Below are 20940 nucleotides of genomic sequence, written 5' to 3'. Positions count from 1 at the left end.
TTTTGAAATTAGTCAAGGTCAATGAATGCAAAAAATGGTAGATTATCTGGTTTAAAAAGTCACAACTATCATGTGCTACTACAATGAATTCTTCCAATTAGGTTGTAAGGGTTTGCACATAAAGACATTAGTATTATCTTGTTTGAGTTTGGTAGTTTTTTCCAAAACTTATGCTCAAGGACTCTAAAGCGGAGTGAATTGGAAAAACTAGAAGAATGTATAGTTCTTATACTATGCAAGTTTGAGAAGTTCTTTCCTCCAGTTTTCTTTGATGTTATGGTCTACCTTTCTATTTACTTGCCTCGTGAAGCAATTCTAGGAGGCTTAGTACATTATCGGTGAATGTACCTAATTGAAAGGTAATTAGATCATTTGATGCATTCATCAATTGCATCTTTCCCATGTGGTATAAAATCACATACTCCAAGTTTTTTTTCCTCATAGGTACCTTGGAAAATTGAAAAGATACGTTTCCAATTGAGCTCGACCAGAAGGTTCGATTGCAAAGGCTTACATTCTCAAAGAATGTATTAACAACTGGTCTTTGTATATTGATGGGATTGAAATTGTGCATAATCGAAGAGAAAGAAATGAAGATTTTGGTGAATCTAGCGAATGATTGATAGTTTTTTCACAAACTGCCCGACCTACAGATGATAGGCGAAATGATGGCTACTTGTCTCGTGCATTGCTTGATACTGCTCATTGGTACTTGTTGTACAATAGTCCTGAACTAGAGCCTTATTTAAAGTATGTTATTTCATATGCATGTATTGTTTAATCAAGTTTTGAATATTATCTACAATGCTTAGCTGAAAATATATCATCTTATTTTTAACAGTGAACACAAAAACACATTACATAATCCTTCTGGAGAAGCTATAACTCAAATCCAACGACAAGAGTTTCTCAAGTGGTTTAAAGAACGTGTAAGATATTTGAAATTTAATCACACACTAATAAAGAATAAACATTTAAATAGTTTCGTCATTACTTATTACTAATTAATATCACTTATTGTATGTCATTATAGATAAATAAATTGAAAGTTAATGAGTCACCAGAAACTACTAAACAATTATGATCATTAGCAAATGGTCCTAAGCCGCATGTGAAAGAGTACACAATTTGTATAGTCAATGGTGTAAAGTTCCATACAAGGGACCTAGACAATTGCCGTGTAACCCAAAACAATGGTGTATGTACTGAAGGGGACTATAAGGGAGAAATGCATTACTTCTATGGTCATGTGTGCAAAATTTAGGAATTGAAGTATGTGTTTAGTCATAAAGTTGTTTTGTTTCAGTATGAATGGCATAATACTGGTACCAATGGTCGACAGAGAACAGTAAGAACTGATGCACACTGCACAAACATTGATGTTACAAGTCGGTAGTATGAAAATGACCTTTTTATACTTCCTAGTCAAACGAGGCAAGTTTTCTACCTTCAAGATACTAAATTGGGTTAATCTTGGAAAATTGTGTAATCCATCCAACATAGGGGAGTGTTTGATGTCCTAGAAGTCAGGGGCGGAGAATCCAATGATAATACAGAAGATAGTGATGCATTCCAACAAGAAGTGATTGTTGATGTTGTCTCTATCAATGTTGAGGACAATATTATTAACTATTGTATGGGTGATGTTGAAACTGAGGTTGTTCTTGAAGGTGGAACTTCAAGAGATGCTAATCAAAATGAAGAGCATGACATACCTGATGTTGATCTTGATATGGATTATGATATGTAGAATTCATAACAATTGTCTTAAATGTTGTGTGCTTGTCTTAAAGTTTTATGCTTGTCTAAGTAGCAATTGTTTTGTACTTATCTTGAACTTGATATGGATATTGATGTGGTCATTTGTTGTGTTAAGCTAATAGCAATTATGTTCAAATTTAGCACTTGTGAATTGCTCGATATGGATAATGGTGTATACTATGATATATAAACTTAGAAGTAATTGTTATTGAGATGTTTTATACTTATCTTGAACTTGATATGGATATTGATGTGGTCATTTGTTGTGTTGAGTTAGTAACAATTGTGTTCAAATTTTGCATTTGTGAATTGCTTGATATTGATAATGGTATGGATAATGATGTTAAGTTAGTAGTAATTGTACTTAACTTTCATATCAATACATAGTTTCAAAAAATGCCCAAAAAGGCCAAATACACTCATAATATACCGAGATATGAGATAACAAGATTGGGCAGAATGAGGCAAAACTAAGAGAGAATTGATACTTTGGGATTGAAACATATCTCAACTTCTTTAAAGAATTCTACTAGTCCAATTGTGCAAAAGGAAAAAGAAGTAGAACTAGTGTTGTGGTAGACGATGATTATGTACCACCTATTGGTGACTATGACAATGATGATAAGTCATCTAATTCTGTAATCTATAAGGTACAATAGAGGTTTCATAGGATACAGTAGATGATAATAACTTTGTTGTTCCGTTATTTGTAATAATTTTGTTGTTCTATTATATGTATGCTTGTTAGTTACAGATGGCACCAGGACGACTTACACGCTCACGAGGTGAGGCATCTATCCTAGTGGTTTAATCTACGGAAATACCTCCTGAAACAAATCCCCCCGCCCAAAGTTCTTCTAGTGCGGAGGCGCACACTACCGCAAACTACCGACGCATTAACTAGCACGACTGGTAATTACATAGAACATACTTAATTATAACTGCATCATGTTTTTACTATTGAGATTATAATTCACATAATTTAACTACAATGTACATGAAATGTATACTTTTTTTAACATTAATAATATTTAAATAGGATCTACTAGCAGAAATACCTGTGGAACAACACGTGGCATAGCAGTACAGGCACTTGTTGAAAAAAGTGATAAGTTTCCAGTATGTATAGCTGCAGAGTATGATGCTCCTGTTGGGAAGAATGCGTGCAAGCTTGTCAATCAACTTGGCGTACAAGTGCGAAGTAATTTGTCTAGTTACAACTTGAAAAATTGGAAAAGTGTTGATGCTACTACTAGAGATGTGATGCTTCAAAATATCGTGATAAATTTACATTGATAACATCTAACTCGTCTTTGTTGTCACTAAGCATATTAAATTCATATAATAATATTTTTATAATACATATACACTTTATTTTACAGAATCAATTTGAACTACAAGGAGATTCCAACTTGATAATGAAAACATTAAATACAAAATGTGGAAGATTATTGAGTTGTAGCTCTAACAAGTTGCATCAGGCTTATAAAAAGCTCGTACAATCTCATGGTGCTGACTATGCAAGAAGTCACTTGCAAAAAAATGCCAAACTTGAGCAGTGGACTGAACTCATTGATGGAAGATGGACCAACGAGGAATGGCTAGTAAATTATTTATGCGTATATTATTATTATCCAATGTTTACCATATTATGTTGTCAATTGATTAGATTAATACTTAGATGAAGTAAATGTATAATGTTTTATTTATGATCTAATAAATATCTTGAATGTTTTTTATTAGAAAAAAATCTAGAAAGAACTTTAAAAATAGGAAGAAAACTTCAGGCAAACATAGATGCGAGACAAAAGCACTTGCTGTTAGGGTTGATGAAGAGATGCATGTTTTTTCATTTTCTTAAACATTAGTATATTACATGTTATGATTAATTAACTATATCTATCTAACACTCGAATATTAATTAATTAGACAAATAATAATGATGGTCAAGTTCTTGAATTGGCAAAATCTTCAAAGATGTTCATTTCAATCCAAATACAAATATGTGGATACACCATGAGGATGAAGTGACATATGTATGTATATCATTCCATCCCTATCATTCCATCTCTATCATGTTTGTAAAGTTATAACATATGTAGTATTGATTTTGTGATTGTTTGTTTCTTTTTCTCTTTCAAATGATAGGAAAATATTCTCAAAGTGTAAGAGGATCATTGTCAAGATCCTAATGTAATTCCCCTTATACAAGAGGAGATCTCAAACTTGGTTTTTAAAAAGAAGTCTGTTATTGTAAAAGGACTTGGCATAAGACCTTCCTCTTCTCTATTAACCACCGCCTCATCTAATTCCTCGGTGGAGTGTATCTAATGGCTAGAAAATGAGATAATTGAGTTCAAAGAGGCAAGAGTTAGGACCAAGAGGAGCGAGCTAGGGACCAAGAGACACGAGTTAAGCAAGAAGAGGTCCAAAAGAATATTCTTAACTTTTTGAGGAGTAAGGGTTATGATGACGCTCTTACCTATGGGGATGATTCATCTTCAAATTAAAACACTTATTGGTTAGTACTTTATTTTAGCAATTGACCCACACATTAGGAGTTATGATTTTAATTCATTGGTGTGGCTACTCTTAATGCATTGTTAGAAATGTTTCTTATAACATAATTAATATTTTTATTTTACAATTTTAATGTAGTATTGTTTTTATATTTGTGTAGATTTCTTATTGGTGGCTTTTAGGATATTTACTTTTGGCATTACTTGAAGACATATGAGGACATCTTCCGTTAGTTCTAATTATATTATGCTACACTTTTTGTATTGTTATAAAACATCTTGAGTTATTGTATATGTTGCAAACAATTATTGTATGGAAGGTGTTTGAATTGTATACTTGTTTTATTTTTTACTTGTTGAATGTATGAATCTTTTTTTATAAATGTGTTGTTGAAATAAATGTGTTATTCAAATGTGAGGTTTTAATAATGTAATGACAGGTTACAGGTTAATATCAAAGCCATGAAAAAAGTAAAAACAGAAAATAAGTTTTAGCGACGAATTTTTCCATCACAAATATAGCAACAAAAAATTGTTTTAGTGACAAAATATTTCGTCGCTAAATGTAGTAGAATTTTGTAAGAAATGGTTTTAGTGACGAAAATTTTTGTCACTATATGTGCCTGGATTTTCTTAAAAATAGTTTTAGTGATGAACTTTTTCGTCACTATATGTACCCGAAAATAGTTTTAGTGACGAAATTATTCGTCACTAAATATGATTTAATAAACTAAAGTGTTTTTAGTGACAAAATATTTTTTTCACTGAATAGTGTTTTTAGCGAGGAAAATACTTAGCGACGAATCGTTTTCGTCACTAAAAGTTTTTTTTTATTTTAAAACAAATCGGACTTTTAGTGACGAAATTTTTCATCGCCGGGACTTTTAGCGACGAGGTTTCAGCGACGAAATGAATTTCGTCGCTAATTAGTAGATTTCGTCGCTAAAGATTCTTAGCGACGAAAAACTAGACTTTTAGTAACAAATTTTTTCGTAACTGAAAATACATTTTGTTGTAGTGAGTTCCGGAAGCAACTCTTGTGCTTATTCTTGTAAGTTCTTTCACTTTTAGGTTCTTTTCTCTTCGGCCAGTTTCTTTAGCCTTCTATTCTTTATTTCCTTTCCTTGAAAATTTCTTTCACTTTACCTTAGTCTGCTTAGATGGGTAGATTCGCTCACCTCATAGACTTTCCCACCAGTATGGAGGGATTTAAGGCTAAGTACCACATTCCCCAGGGAGTTTTCTATGGTACTGTGCTCTAGGTCAGTGGCTTACCAACAGAAGGGAAGGGGAGGTTGTCATTCCTATAATTGCCTTCATATAAGGGGGAATGACGCTTCACATGGGTAGAGTAACTAGGGACTACTTGATTGCCCATAAGTTGTGCCCTCACCAATGCGCGCCTAACCTGTTTAGGGTCTTGGGTAGTGTGGATGCTCTTAACGAGTAAATGGAGCTAAACCTCACCTGGCACGACGTTGTTTGGGTGTACGAGTGCCACTTGCTCGAAGACGCAAGGTATTACCTTAAGTCTAGATCCTTGGTTGTCAGGCTTGTCTCATGCCTCCCCAAATCCAATAAGGGCATGAAGGATGACTTTCTGATAGTCTCGGGTGAATGGCACGATGGTCTTCACTGCCTAATCTGGGAGGGAGAGCTAGGTGGGGTACCTTAGGTTTAGGTCTTTTTTTTTTTCTTTTTTTATTTTTAACATGGGCATTGGTTTCTTAGTTTTGTTGCCCTCTCTTTTCCTTTAGTATTTGTTTCTTTTTAATTGAGGGCCTCATTGTTCTAACCGTGGTTTGTTTCTTTGCTATTTTATTAGATAAAAGGCACGTGGCCCCCAATATCAATTTCGTCAATGTCGCGGACCTCAACAAAGTACTAAGGTCCGAGGTGTTCATGAGTGAGGGCAGACAGTTAAGAGCCGTCCATCTCATCCTCGACTTCAAGCCTATGTTAGACAAGTTTCAAGATGTAGGCCACGCGATAGTAGCAGGTGATCCTTGGTTGGCGCGGATAGACATCTCGGTGCCTAGGTTCCTTGCCCGAGAAGACATTGTGCAAGTTGACTTGCCTGCTTGTCGCTCTCCCCGTGAAGCAGCGGTTCTAAGAAAAGAAACTGCTTTCTTGCGATTGTCGCTCGAGACTGAGATAGACTAGTTTCATCTTGAGGACGAGAGAGAGAAGTAAAGAGAACCGGTGGTTCAAGTCTCGGACTAAGAAGGCAAGCCCAACAAATTTTCAGGTGTTCAAACCTCTGGTCTTGTCATTGCACACATAGACGACAGCTTCGAGAAACAAGAAGGAATGGCCTGAATAGGAAAAAAGGCTTGAAAGGGCTCCTCGTGGAAAGGAATAAAGGGTCGACATCTAAGGGCGCCTTAGGGTCCCAGCCCCTTCCTACTCTTCCCTTTCCCCTTCTCTCCTCTTCCTACAGTTAACCTGCTCCCTATGCCCAACTTGAAGAAGAAGAGGGAGGAGAAGGAAGGAGCTGAGGAGAGGGTGGTGGTCCCCCAAAAGGAGCCCAAGCAGCAGAAGATGGCCAAAGACAAAGGGCGGGCCTCTTCGGTTGAGAGTAAGGAGGCCGAGCACTCGACTGAAGTGCGCTATCCAACTTTTAACCCCCGATTGGAATTGGATGGTGCGGTGGTACCCTGGAGCTCCTTCATTGAGGAGTTCAAAAGAGTTCATGCCCATTACGTGGCCAAGGCTCTAGAGCGACCTCTCCTGCTGCTTAAGGATATGGATGCCTTAAAGAACATAGGGCAGTAGGATCTCTTTATGTTCCTGAAGAGGGACTTAGCCTTGGTGAGTTTCTTAACTTGGTCCCACTGATCCCGTGATAGTCTCTTTGTTTGCTTATCTCAAGGAGTGTTTTTATTGTCTTTACGTAGGCCATCTAGAAGGTTTTCGCCGCCGAGAAATGGGTAAAGGACGCCTACAACGAGGCGAGGCTCGCGGATAACCTCTGCGCGAAGGCCAATAAGTCCTTCGCCGTTGCCAAGGGCAGGAACAAGGAGCTGGCTTTGAAGTTGGCCACTACGGATAGGGACCGGAAGAAAACGAAGGCTGGTCTTAGGAACGCTAAGGAGAAAATGGAGGAGCAGCACCAAAAGTTCCACTACACCAAGATAGAGTTGGCCACAGCCAAGCAGTAGGTGTTGGAGCTGAAGATGGAGCTGTCTAAGGCCAAGGAGGCTGCCTAGGTGGCCCAAGTAGTTGCTAACACTACAGGGAAAAAGTTTTATGACCTTGGAGTGCAAGAAACCAAGGCCCAACTAACTGAAGAGTTGGTTGCGGTCTATAGGGAGTATTGCCTCGAGGTCTGGACTAAGACCCTAAATATGGCTAGAGCTCTTATGAACTTAAAGTGGAGGAAAGCTGAGAACATCTTCTATCCTGAGGACCTCCGAGAAGTCCCTAAGGCAGCCCCTAAGGAAGTTGCTCCTGCTCCAACTGCGGCTGAGCAGCCTTCTCCCACCTAGGCCTTTCTTCCCCTTCCCGTGGCCACCAAAGAGCCTGGCAAGGCTGGTGACCGAGGTAGGGAGTGGAGGTGGCCAAGGGTAAGGAGGTTGGCCAAAGCAGAGCTCGACCAGAGGACAAAGGCAAGGTCAAGGAAGCCGCTCTCAAGGCGAAGGAGTCCAAGCCAGCCAAGCCTCAGGTTATGTCCCAGGAGAAGAAAGTCGCTGATCCTCCTGTTCCTTCACTGGTCAGCAAATAAGACCCTCCCCTAGCGAAGGCTTAGTTTAGAATTTTTCTTTTTTCTTTCTTTGTACTTTTTTTTTTCTTTGGTTAGGGCAGTTCGCCCCAGTTCATGATGTACTTTGTCCTTTTGTTGAATGAAAAGATATTATTTTTTTGCCTTTGTGGACTTTTGTGTTTCCTACAATGTTTGTCTCTGGTTGGCTATAATCATTATTTTTCCCTTTGCTGAGATTTTTAGATTAAAGGTGCTTCCAAGGGTGAACATCCATGTTTTAACAAAAGCGAGTAGTAATTATATGTTGTTAGCTAAAATAAATTAAATCTATTGTAAACAATGAGAAAAAATTACTACGTGTTGGTACTAAAAATTGTGTAATCAACATAGAGGTCTAAGTCTTTTAGAGATAATCAAAATGCTTAGTAGGAAAAGAGATATACAAATGTTAATTTATCCAAGGCGTGTGATCCGAGGAACTAGACATAGCCCAGGTTCTGCTCAACACTTAAACAAATAACACAGAATATTAATTTACCCAAAGTATATTGTCCGAGGAGCCAGGCATAATCAATGTTCTGTTTAATATTCACACAAGTACTAGAGAGTGTTAATTTACCCTAAGGCATGTGGTCTGAGGAGTTAGGCATAACTAAGGTTCTATTTAACACTTAAGCAAATAACTAGGAATATTAATTTACCTAAGGTATGTGGTCCGAGGAGTCAGGTATAACCAAGGTTCTGTTTAATATTCACACAAGTACTAGAGAGTGTTAATTTACCCAAGACATGTAGTATGAGGAGTAAAGCATAACCAATGTTTTGTTTAACACTTAAGCAAATAACAAAGAATATTAATTTACCCAAAGTATGTGGTCCGAGAAGCCAAGCATAACCAAGGTTCTGTTTAATATTCACATAAGTACTAAATAGTGTTAATTTACCCAAGACATGTGGTCTGAGGAGTCAGGCATAACCAAGGTTCTGTTTAACACTTAAGCAAATAACCAAGAATGTTAATTTACCCAAGGTATGTGGTCCAAGGAGCCAAGCATAACCAAAGTTCCGTTTAATATTCACATAAGTACTAGAGAGTGTTAATTTACCCAAGGCATGTGGTTTGAGGAGCCAGGCATAACCAATGTTCTGTTTAACATTTAAGCAAATAACCAGAAATATTAATTTACCCAAGGTATGTGACCCGGGGAGCCAAGCATAGTTTTGTTTAATATTCACACAAGTACTAAAAAATGTTAATTTATCCAAGACATGTGGTCTGAAGAGCCAGGCATAACCAATGTTCTGTTTAATATTTACACAAGTGATTAACGAAACATATAATGTCCAAACTAAAAACATGGCAGAGTTGCCTTTCATTAATAATAGTACCTTCGCTGGTTATTTACATTCCAAGGTCACGACACAACTTTTTCATCTAGATCTTCTAGGAAGTATGCTCTTATGCCTACTATCAAGGTGATAAGGTATGACCCTTCCCAATTGGGCCCTAACTTCCCCTATGCTAGGTTTTTTGCAGTGCCCACCACCTTCCTCAATACCAAGTCCCCTGGGTTCAATGGTCTTAACTTCACACCAGAATCATTCCCTTGTCTGAGTTTCTGCTTGTAATATGCTAATTGAACCATGGTGTTTTCTCTCCGCTCCCCAACTAGGTCCAGGCTCTTTTCTAGTAGGTTGTCATTACTGTCTAGAGCAAATAAGTTAGTCCTCAGTGTTAGGAATCCAGTTTCTAGAGGAATCACAAACTTCGGCCCCATAGGTCATTGAAAAGGGGGTCTCTCCTGTCGACCTATGAGGGGTAATCCAATATGTCTAAAGGACATGTGGAAGCTCGTCCACCCATTTGCATCATCCAACATTTTCTTGAGTCCATTTACTATGACCTTATTAATAACCTCGGCTTGCCCGTTCCCCTAGGGGTAAGCTGGAGTGAAATACCTATTCGTGATACCCAATTTACAACAGTACCTTCTAAAAGCCTTGCTATCAAACTGAAGTCCGTTGTTTGAGATGAGGGTATGAGGAATTCCAAACCGAGTGCTCTTTCACACAAACCTCTTGGCATCCACATCCCTAATGTTTGCTAGTGGCTTAGCTTTAACCCACTTTGTGAAGTAATCAGTGCTGACTAGAAGCCATTTCCTGTTTCTCGGTGCTTTGAGGAAGGGTCCCACAATGTCCAAGCCCCACTGAGCAAAAGGCTAAGGACTAGACAAAGGATTAAAAACGCCCCTTGGCTGATGAATGTTGGGAGCAAATCTCTAACATTGGTCACACTTCTTCACATATTCTTGCACTCCCCTTTACATATTGGGCACCACTATCCTTTTGTAAGGGTCTTATGAGACAAGGATCTGCCTCCTATATGCCTTCCTTAAATCCCCTTGTGCAACTCTTCTAGGAGTGGCTCTACTGCTTTAGGATGGATACATAGCAAATACAATCCAGAAAAAAAGCACTTATACAACTTTTAGTCCACGGACAACCAAAATCACGGAGCTTTTTTTCGCATTTTGTCAGCCTCCCCCTTCTTCTCAAGCAAGATGTCATCCTTAAGGAATAAGACAATAGGATCCATCCAACTAGGTCCCACCTTCAGTTGATGAATCTGGACCTTCTTCCTTTCCATCTCGGTAGGGTTGCATAGATCCTCGGCCATGATGACCCAAGGTGGACTCTACTCTGAGGAGGTTACAAGAGTGGTAAGGGAATCAGCATGTGCATTTTTGCTTCTAGGGATTTGGTGTAAGGAAAAAGAGTCAAATCTTGATTGCAAGTGCCTAGGCTGGTTTAGGTATTCTTGCATTCTTACATCCCTGGCTTCTAGTTCCCCCTTTACGTAGCCTACAACCAACCTCGAATCTGAAAACATCTCCACTACTCTTCCTCCCATTTTCTGAACCATAGCCATCCCTACCAGCAAAGTCTCGTACTCGGTCTCGTTGTTTGTGGCTGAGAAGCCCAGCCTTAAGGATTTCTCAATGGTGATCCTTTTAGGCGATACTACAACCAGCCCCATTCCTGATCCCTTTTAGTTTGCTGCACCGTCAACATACACCTTCCAAGGTAGGGGCTCCTGCAAGGAGACCATCCCAACTGATTTTCCATCCATGCTCAGCCTTTCACCGTTTTCTTCAAATGAAGACTCAGCAAACTTAGCCACTAAGTTGACGAGGACCTGGCTCTTTATAAAGGTGCAAGACATGTATTTAATATCGAAAGCTCTTAGGATTGTTGTCCATTTTGCAACCTTCCCTGTGTAATCAGCTTTCCAAAGAAGTGATCGGAGAGGGAGTTGGGTTAGAACCACAACAGTATGAGCTTGGAAGTAATGTGAGAGCTTTCGTGTAGCATGCACTACTGCTAAGATGACCCTTTTCAGTGGTAAATAGCGAACCTTTGCCTTATTTAACGATTTGCTCACATAATAAACTGGTCTCTGCACCTTATTCTCATCCCGCACCAGTACCAGACTCATCGCATGTGAGGCTACAGCGATGTACTCGAATAAAACCTCATCCTCCTCATGTTTGGACATAATGGGTGGCTGAGAAAGATATTCTTTCAATTGCTGGAAGGCCGATGAACACTCCTCCGTCCATTCGAATCCCTTCCACTTATGCAACAATTAGAAGAAGGCCTACACCTGTCCGCTGACTGAGAAATGAATTGATTCAGAGCGATAGTCATTCCTGTCAACTTTTGAACCTCTTTGGGATTTTGAGGAGGCTGCAGGTTGTGGATTGCTCTAATCTGATCTGGGTCAAGTTCAATTCCGCAGTTGGTAACCATATAACCTAGAAACTTGCTAGAGCCCACTCCAAAAGAACATTTAGTAGCATTAAGGCACAGTTTGTGTCTCTTTAGTATCTAGAAAATATTTCTGAGATTATTTATGTGCTCGAACTCCACCTTACTCTTTACCACCATATCGTCTATGTAGACCTTGATGTTCTTGCCCAGTTGCGGTTCAAACATTCTGATCATCATTCTTTGATAAGTCGACCCCACATTCTTCAGCCCAAAGGGCATCACTTTATAATGATAATTCCCTGTGGGCGTAACGAAAGAAGTCTTCTCCTAATCACTTAGAGCAAAGGGTATCTGGTGATATCCCTAGAAAGCATCCAAGAAGCTCATCCAAGAATGGCTCGTGATTGCATCCACTAGTTGATCTATCTGAGGCAGGGGGAAAGGATCCTTTGGGCAAGCCTTATTTAAATCCGTGAAGTCTACACTCACTTGTCATTTCCCACTTTTCTTCTTTACCACCACCGTCTTGGCCAACCACTCGGGGTAAAACACCTCTTTTATGGCCCTATCCCGCTTAAGTTTAAGCATTTTTTCCTTGACAATAGTAGAATGTTCTTTAGATGAGTGCTGAAGTGATTGCTTTTTGGGGAGGACAGATGGATTGATGTTTAAATGGTGACAAATGAAGTCCGGATCCACCCTGAGAGCCTTGCAAATACATCAATATTTTTTCTGAAAAAATCTATCAGCTTTTCCTTCTCCTGAGGAGGCAGTTAAACTCCGACCTGGAAGAATTTCTTCTCGTCATTGCCAATGACAACTTTTTCTAGTTGCTCACACTTAGCCCCTTTTGCCATTGCCCCTGTAGAAAACTCTGGCACCCTTGATTGCTACAAGTCCCTCGTCGTGAAGGCTGAGGACTCACCCCCGGTCTGATGTCTAATTGTGGCCACCATTCATTGCTTAGTCATGGATTGGCTCCCCACCAATTCCTCAACCTGTCCCCCGGACGGATACTTCACCTTTAAGTGCAGGCTGGAAGGTATGGCCCCCATGGCGTGAAGCCAAGGCCTTACCACAATGGTAGTGTAGGGAGAATATGCATCTACCACAATGAAATTCACTTCCACGGCCTCTGTCCTTGTTTGAACGGGTAGCCGGATTTGGCCTTTTGGAAAGACAATCTTGCGTGTCAGGTCCTCGAACCTTAGCTTCAGTCCCTTAAATAGGTTAAGGTACATGATTTCTATGCCGCTGCCCTAATCTACCAACACCTTCTTTAGATTATACCCTCCTATCTTGAGGGTAACTACTAGGGCATCATCGTGTGGCTGCAAGATTCCCACTTTGTCTTCGTCGGAAAAGCTCAAAATTGGTCAGGCCTTCACTCTACTCTTCTTCGGATCAGGGGACGAGCCATCTGTAGATGGTAGAGTTACAGACATCACCCTAGATGGTTGAGAACTAGTTCTTCTCGGGGTAGCCAAGATGACGCTGATTTTACCTAAAGGTGGTCTTGCGGAAGCGTCCCTCTGAGCCCCTGACCTTGCCTGACCCCCCTGTCCGTTGGGCTGATGCAGGAATTGCTTCAACTTTCCCACCTTAACTAATTGCTCTAAGTGGCTCCATAAAGTCCTACGATCCTAGATAGTGTGCTCTCGTTCCTGGTGGTATTGGTAATAAAGACTTTGGTTGTGCTTCGTGGGTTCTCCCTTCATCCTGTTTGGCCATTGAAAGTAGGACTCATTCTTGATTTTTTCCAAGATTTGGTGTACCGGCTTTCGGAACACAGTATGACTACTTGAGTGTAGTAGTAGATCTTGAATGCCCTACAAAATCTCTTCGAGGTCGATTGTTATTGTACATGTTCGACCTAAGATTCCTTCTGTTTTGTGAGACCACCTTAGCCTTCCTCTTTCCCTATTGCTGGTCCTCCTTAACCCGCTTATACTCATCAATACGATCCATGAGCCTACGTACACTCCTGACCGGTTTCCTGGTCAAAGACTTTCTTAGATCAAACTTGACGGGTAAGCCGACCTTGAAGGTCCTTATAGTTACGTCATCAAAGTCCCCATCTATCTCGTTGAATATCTCACAATACCTGTCAGAGTACATTTTCAAGGTCTTCCCTTCCCATATTGCCATAGATAACAAATAGTTCAAAGGCCAAGGAACCCTACTGCAAGTTACAAAACGGGCCCCAAATGCTCGAGTAAGCTCTTTAAAGGAATTAATAGAGCCTTCCTTCAAGTCGTGAAACCACCTCATTGCCATAGGCCCCAAGCTAGATTGGAACACCTTACACATCAGAGCCTCACTCTTGGAGTGCACAACCATTCTCTGGTTGAAGTGGCTCACATGCTCCACAGGATCCGTTCTTCCATTGTACATGGTGAATGTTGGCTGAGCAAAACACCGGGGAAGCTTTCCCCCTTCAATTCTACACGTAAACAATGATTTAGAGATCTGGCTAAGAGCCCTACTCATAGCATCATTGCCCAGACCTTTGCGACGTGGACTTTTACTCCTCCGTTTGTAGTGACAGTCTTCATCGTATGAAAAAGACTCACTGGGAGGAGTCTTGGACCTGGGCCTGTAGCTACCATCTCCCTCATCATCAAAAGAAGGGTTAGAATCTGAGGGAGTCCTTCTTCTTTGCTTGCGGTGTAGCCTCCTACGAAGACGGTCAATCTCTAACTGCAAGCTTCTGGTATTCTCCTTGTAAGAGATGTGACTCCCTCCTCGAGACTGGTTCCTCCTAGTATGTGTGATGTGCACACTAACCTCACGATCCCTCCTCCACTCAAGGTTGAGGAACTGATCCTGACGTTGGGAACCAATAGACTCCTCCCAGTCTTGCCCTGATCCTGCCATGGTTGGACATCGAACTCACTAAAACTCAAGCCTTTCCTACAGACGACGCCAATTGTAGAGGCGGGCTTTGGTTCTTAAGTCTAAAAGATGAATGGATTAAGGCCTAAAAAGCCCAATATAATAAATTTGTAGAGAGTGGGCTAAAAAGTTAGGCTTCAATGAAGTGGACAACGCCCTCAATGGGCTAAAGATGGTAAGAGAGTAAGGAAAAACAATGAATAAACAAATATGGTGCACAAAAATTCTTCATCGGCAATGTTCGAGAAGAGTAGTTCTTGAATATGTTTCTCTTAGATTTGATTACAGTTGTTGTTCTTAATGCTACAGTGTTTTCTCTACAGATTTTCTACCCCCTCTCCTTGGAGGATCTTTCACATTATATAGTTCCCTTTAGGCGATCTTAACCCTCTATTTGTTTATTGTCTAGTCCACCACTTGAGTGTTTGTCTCATCAAACACCTTCCCAAACCCCCTGTGAGTTGCGGCAGCCAAGGCAGCACTGTTCAAAGGTCTTCTTCACATAAATACAGTCAGGAGGTTTGGTGGGATGCATTAAATGTGAGGCAGCCACTATCCCTTCAGTCATGTCAGAGCTAACCCCCTCTCCGAAACTTTTTCTCAACAGTAGGACCTCCTCTGGCAATGTGCCATTAACGTGGCCTTATTGTCTGAGCGTGTGGCCTCTTTGACACGATAATGGACTTCTCGACCATGGATACAACACATGGCACAGGTACCTTATTTAAATTCTTGAGCCCACAGTTTTGTTTATTACTAGAAATAAGTTTATCCAAAGATATTTTTTTGAGATTCAAGTAGTTTTTCAAATTTTCTATTCTTTTCTTAAAAAATTTTCATATCCAAATAGAAATTTTTCTAGTAGACATTTATATTAAAAAATATTTAGCAATAAATGAAACTATATCTATAATATAAAATTATAATTAATTAGAATAAAATTAATTTTAAAGTATAGAATAGTAAAACCTAATTTATCAAAAACAAAATTGCATCTTTACCAAACAGTATGATCACTTTATACTCTAAACTGTACAAATAAAAATTTATCAATTACATGTTAAAGGATATGCTTAGCAAATTAAAGAGGGCGTGCCTAGTGTACATAATTTAAAAAAAAAAAAAAATTTCTTTTATTATACTTGTAGGGGTGATAGGCCTAGTAGTATATATCTATGTATATATATTGGGCCGGAGGCCCAATCCGAGAACATTAAGTAGTCCAAGGACGGGTAAACACTGTTATGGGAGCCCGTGTTAGTGAATGAAGAAGTGAGGTTTGGTCATAAGAGTCCAAGAAGGTTATCCGAGGAGGAATGCCTCCTGGGCTGATCAAAGCCAAGATTTGAAGGTGTGGTTTGCCTTCCAAGGCAACATTAAGAGAAATTCTATTGGTAAGGATACACATTCTGAAGGTACAGGACAAAGGTAGACTATGAAATATTTAAGAGAAAGCTGCTACCATCGCATTGAATGCTTTGCAACTAACTCTCTAGCAGCATTGATGTGGAAGTGATACTTGGACAGTATCTTTCAACCTTACAGCTACTCCCAAAGACTTCAGGAATGTGCTGATAGGACAAAGATTAACACTAGCAATCTAATCTACACGTGGATGGTAGAGATGAAAGAATGAAGATAGTATAAAATAGAAGGAAGATACTGAGGGATGGAGATTAAAAAATTAAGAAAGAAAATATTGTAGCAACAAAAACTATGCTTGTAATCAAATTCTAAAGATATATACAAGAACTGATCTCCTCGGATTGTGTCGATGACAATTTTCTTTAGATAAAACCAGTCTATCTTTACTTTATTGTGGTCTGAATTCATTATAATTGTCACCTAACTCATTAGAGCCTAGTTTTCTAACCCACTCTCTACAAATTCATTGTATTGGGTTCTTTGGGCCTAGATTCTTTTACCTTTTGGGCTTAGGAATCAAATTGTGTCCTTACAATACTATTAAGTATTAAGTGTATTTCCTTCTATTAAAAAAAAAAAAGGAATTAAGTGTATTCTTCACAAAAGAAAAAGGCATTAAGTGTATTAAAAGTTTTTATTTTTATTTTTTTATAAGTGTATTAAAAGTTGAATTATAAAAAAATATAAAAAAATAAAAGCAAAAAAAAAACTAAATGAAATTATAGCCTTGAAGGCTCACATGGGTGGCTATGCTAATATGATGGTGTCGTGATAATTCATTCTACCTAAAAAAAAAAAAGGGAAAGTGATTAGGATAAAAATAATATAGATAAAGATGAAAAGTATAAAATGCCGTTTCACTTCCTTTTTTTTTTTTTTGTTTGGTTTTGGGAGACTTGGTCTTAGGATACGTCTGGTACATTATAATAGTGATTACAATGTAATAGGAATCGTTGATAGAGAATTTAATTAGATCTTAAATTGGAGTATAAGTTTAAGTCATGTTTCCCATTCAATTTTTATAATTTTACTATCGTGCATCTTTGGCGTGATGATTAATCCATAAGTACAGGATTTAGAATTTAATTGATTTTAGACTCTTCGGTTTTTGCACCTAATAATACTTGTCACAAAAATTAAAAACTTAGATGGACATGTGATGGAAAATTGGACTCCAATTTAGAATCTAATTGGATTTGGACTCTTCAATTTCTATATTCAATAATTCATTTGGTATAAAATTAAAAATTAAATGGGACATATGGCGCAAAATTGAGAATCCAATTAAAATCTAATTGAATTTTCTTTGAGCTTTGGTTATAAATATATACTAGTGTGTAGCTCTGTGCATATGTATTAACTTAAAATCTAATTATACATACTATTAACTCACACTTTTTCTAAACCATACATTTCTAAAATATGTAATGATTTCTCATTATATATATAATGGAATATGATTTAGAATTTAATTGGTTTTAGACTCTTTGGTTTTTGCACATAATAATTCACTTGCCACAAAAATTAAAAACTTAGATGGACACATGATGGAAAATTAGACTCTAATTAAAATCCAATTTAGAATTTAATTAGATCTGGACTCTTCGATTTTTACACTTAATAATTCACTTGACGCAAAATTAAAAATTAAATGGGACACGTAGCGCAAAATTGAGAATTCAGTTTAAATCTAATTGGATTTTTTCTAAGCTTTGGTTATTAATATATATATATATATATATATATAAATAATTCACTTGGCACAAAAAAATTAAAAAATTTCATATGTCAAGTGAGATTTGTTGTGCAACATCTAATGGCTTGTGATAGGTTGTTTAGTTATAACCTTTAATCATTTAGGGCATATTTGGTACATTATAATGATAATTACATAGGAATGAGAATACGTATTACAAGGTATATAAGATGTCGTTATGGAATAACTATTACTATTCATTTGTTTAGTGACAACACAAGAATAGAACCCTAACTCTAGTTAAATGAAAACATATTTAAATCAAATTCCCTAAAATACCCTTATTTATAAAATTACATTTTAAAATCTAACTTAACATTTTAATTGTATAAATTGAACTATTTTATAATTAATATATATTTCTTTTTTTCAAACTTCAAAATTAATAACTCCATAAATGTTAAAAAAGAGAGGAAAAAATGATAACACCTTAAATCTTAACTCGTGCTTCTATGCAAGATGTATTTTTAATAATTAAAGTTCAGTTGTTGGAGCCGAGCCATAGACTAACCAGCGAAAAATCTTTTTAATATAGAAATTATGGCCTAAAGAACCATAGATTGATTCTCAAAATATTAAAATAAAAAATAAAAAAATAAAATAAAATAAGAAGAAGATGAACAACAACAATGATAGCTTAATAAAGAAATATTGTTTCATGAAAAACATAGTCTATGACTTTCAGATTTTGGCAAGTTGTGGTTTTCAGATTTTCGCAAGTCCTCAATGAATTTGAAAACCATAGATTAATATGGCAGAGAGAGAGAATAAAAAGGTTGAGGGCAGCGGCAGGTATGGGGCTTTTTGAGATTTTTCTTTTAAGTGAATTAGGTTGGGTTAAGGAATAGAAATTATATGGGTTTTGATAATGAATGAATATTTCTCATTTTTAAGAATAGTTATTCATTCCCCCTCAAAAAAAAAAAGAACAGTTATTCATCATGAATGGTTATTCTCTGTAATAGAAACATAACCAAGTAACTGAATAGGTATTCTTTAAGAACATCTATTACTTTACAGTATTTATTACAGTCTACCAAATGTGCTTTTAGTGAAATTCTCATTTAGCAATGACGCGACTCATTAGCAACCATTTTCACTACGTGACAACTGGACTTGTTCAGATGCAAAGTATTACTCATTTAGCACATAGTTTCATCTATGGGCAACCTTGTACATCCAATGATAACCCAAAATAAACATGAACTCAATGGTACAAGATAAAGACATTGAGGATGAGTTTTGTAGCTGTTACACGTAGAGTTCATGGGTTGCGATAGATGCCCAGAGCTTCTCTTTACCAAGTATTGGTCAAATTTAACATTCCCTTTACGTTGGACATGTAACTCCACCATTGTTGCATCTTCAAGCTACAACTAACCATGCTTTTGAACATAATGCAAAGCGAAAAAAAATATGATAATCAACACAAAAGCATAACTTTTTTTATAAACAAGGGTATCAAAATCATTTCAAGAATTTGACTATTCTCTCTGGTTGGCATAATCTAAAGTGTCAATGATGGTTTTATTTTTTTTTTTATTTTTTTTATTTTTTTGTCTTGACTATTTTAATAATATTCTAATTAGATTGGTGGGAGAAGAAAAGGAAGAGTACTTGTAGGACTATCCAAGCAACCAGTGGAACCAACCCACCCACCCCAACTGACCGGATCTAACTCGACACTGGTGTGGTCAGCGGCAGGTCGTCTTTGCCTTCAAAAACTAATTCCGATGAGTCAATTGGTGGGTCGTTGCATGAAAACCCGATTCCAACCAACTTGACCAATCTCCACCATTACAAGTAGTCATTCTCTGTCGATACAAGGCTTTCTTGATTGAAATGAGGCTTTCTTAATTGATATAACGCTTTCTTTGGTTAGATTTGGCTCATATTTGATGAAATATGGTGAGATCTTGCTAGACTAAGCAGGATTTTGGCAAGATCCAGTGAGTTTCCGCCATATATGCTCTTTGCGAATCTGACCGACATCCAATTGATAACTGAAGAGGCTTGACTCATCTAAAGCAAAGCTTCTTCTCGATCTGCAACGAGTGCCATTCTGGGGGACTTAAAGTGATCAGATTGGGCACAAACCCTACCCATGGACAACCTTAAGTACTTGGATAATGCTTCTAAATAAAGTAGGATTACTTTTTGATCTACTAAATTAGAAAGAATGGACATTGGAAATTTTAAGTAAAATGATTGTTGAAATTCCTTTTTTGAATAAGAACTTTTGGGGGGGGGGGGGTTTGCAGTGTCTTTGTTGGTGTTTGTGGATGGAAGTCTCACAAGTGTGCTGATCACATATATAATATATTCTCCCTTTCCCTATTTTCTTCTTCTTCTTCTATCATTATTTCACACTCTTTCTCACTTTGTCTCTTATCAATCCCATTTTGGCTTTTCATTTTGTTAGTAGAAGGAAACTGTAACTTCATGTACTTTGGTTTTTTTTTTTTTTTTTTTTTTTTTTTTTTGTGTGTGTGTGTGTGTGTGATATAGATATATTTAAGTTCTCTTTTTATTTGATTTTGTATAATTTAAATTTTTTAATGATTAGCCTAGAAAAATTTCTTAGAGTTGTCACTGAGTTCAAGATATTGATTGCTTGACAATAGCCTTCTGGCTCAACTGGCATCTCCAATTGAATCCAGCTGAGACATCCAAAGTTTAAATATATCAAACTTGAACATAGATCCCTTATTTGAGGGAAAATTCTTAGGTATTTTTGAAACACGGAGAATGATGTTTCATTTTCTCACATTCAGAGTAGATTTTACCATGAATTTAATGAGTGAACTCCACCATTAATGTGAGAGGAAGGAGTACCATTATTTGTACTCCGAAAGTACTAAAAAATTACTCTTGTTCGAGTACCAAAGCGTAGATTTTTTTTTTGACATAAAGCGTAAAATTACTATCCTATAAAATGTAAAATCAAATTGACCATAATGACTCAAAATGCAAGGATGAAAAATGGTATTTTTGCGCTAAAAAAAAAACCATTCTATAAAGTCTTAAAAAAAAAATGTCACCACTTATTGTGTAGAGACAGTTGAGAGCTAAGATGAGACAACTAAAAGAAATTTTTTTTTGAGAGA

The sequence above is a fragment of the Quercus lobata genome, chromosome 8 (genome assembly GCF_001633185.2).
Source record: "Quercus lobata isolate SW786 chromosome 8, ValleyOak3.0 Primary Assembly, whole genome shotgun sequence".
Taxonomy (NCBI): Eukaryota; Viridiplantae; Streptophyta; class Magnoliopsida; order Fagales; family Fagaceae; genus Quercus; species Quercus lobata.
Note: the sequence above shows the minus strand (reverse complement) of the source record.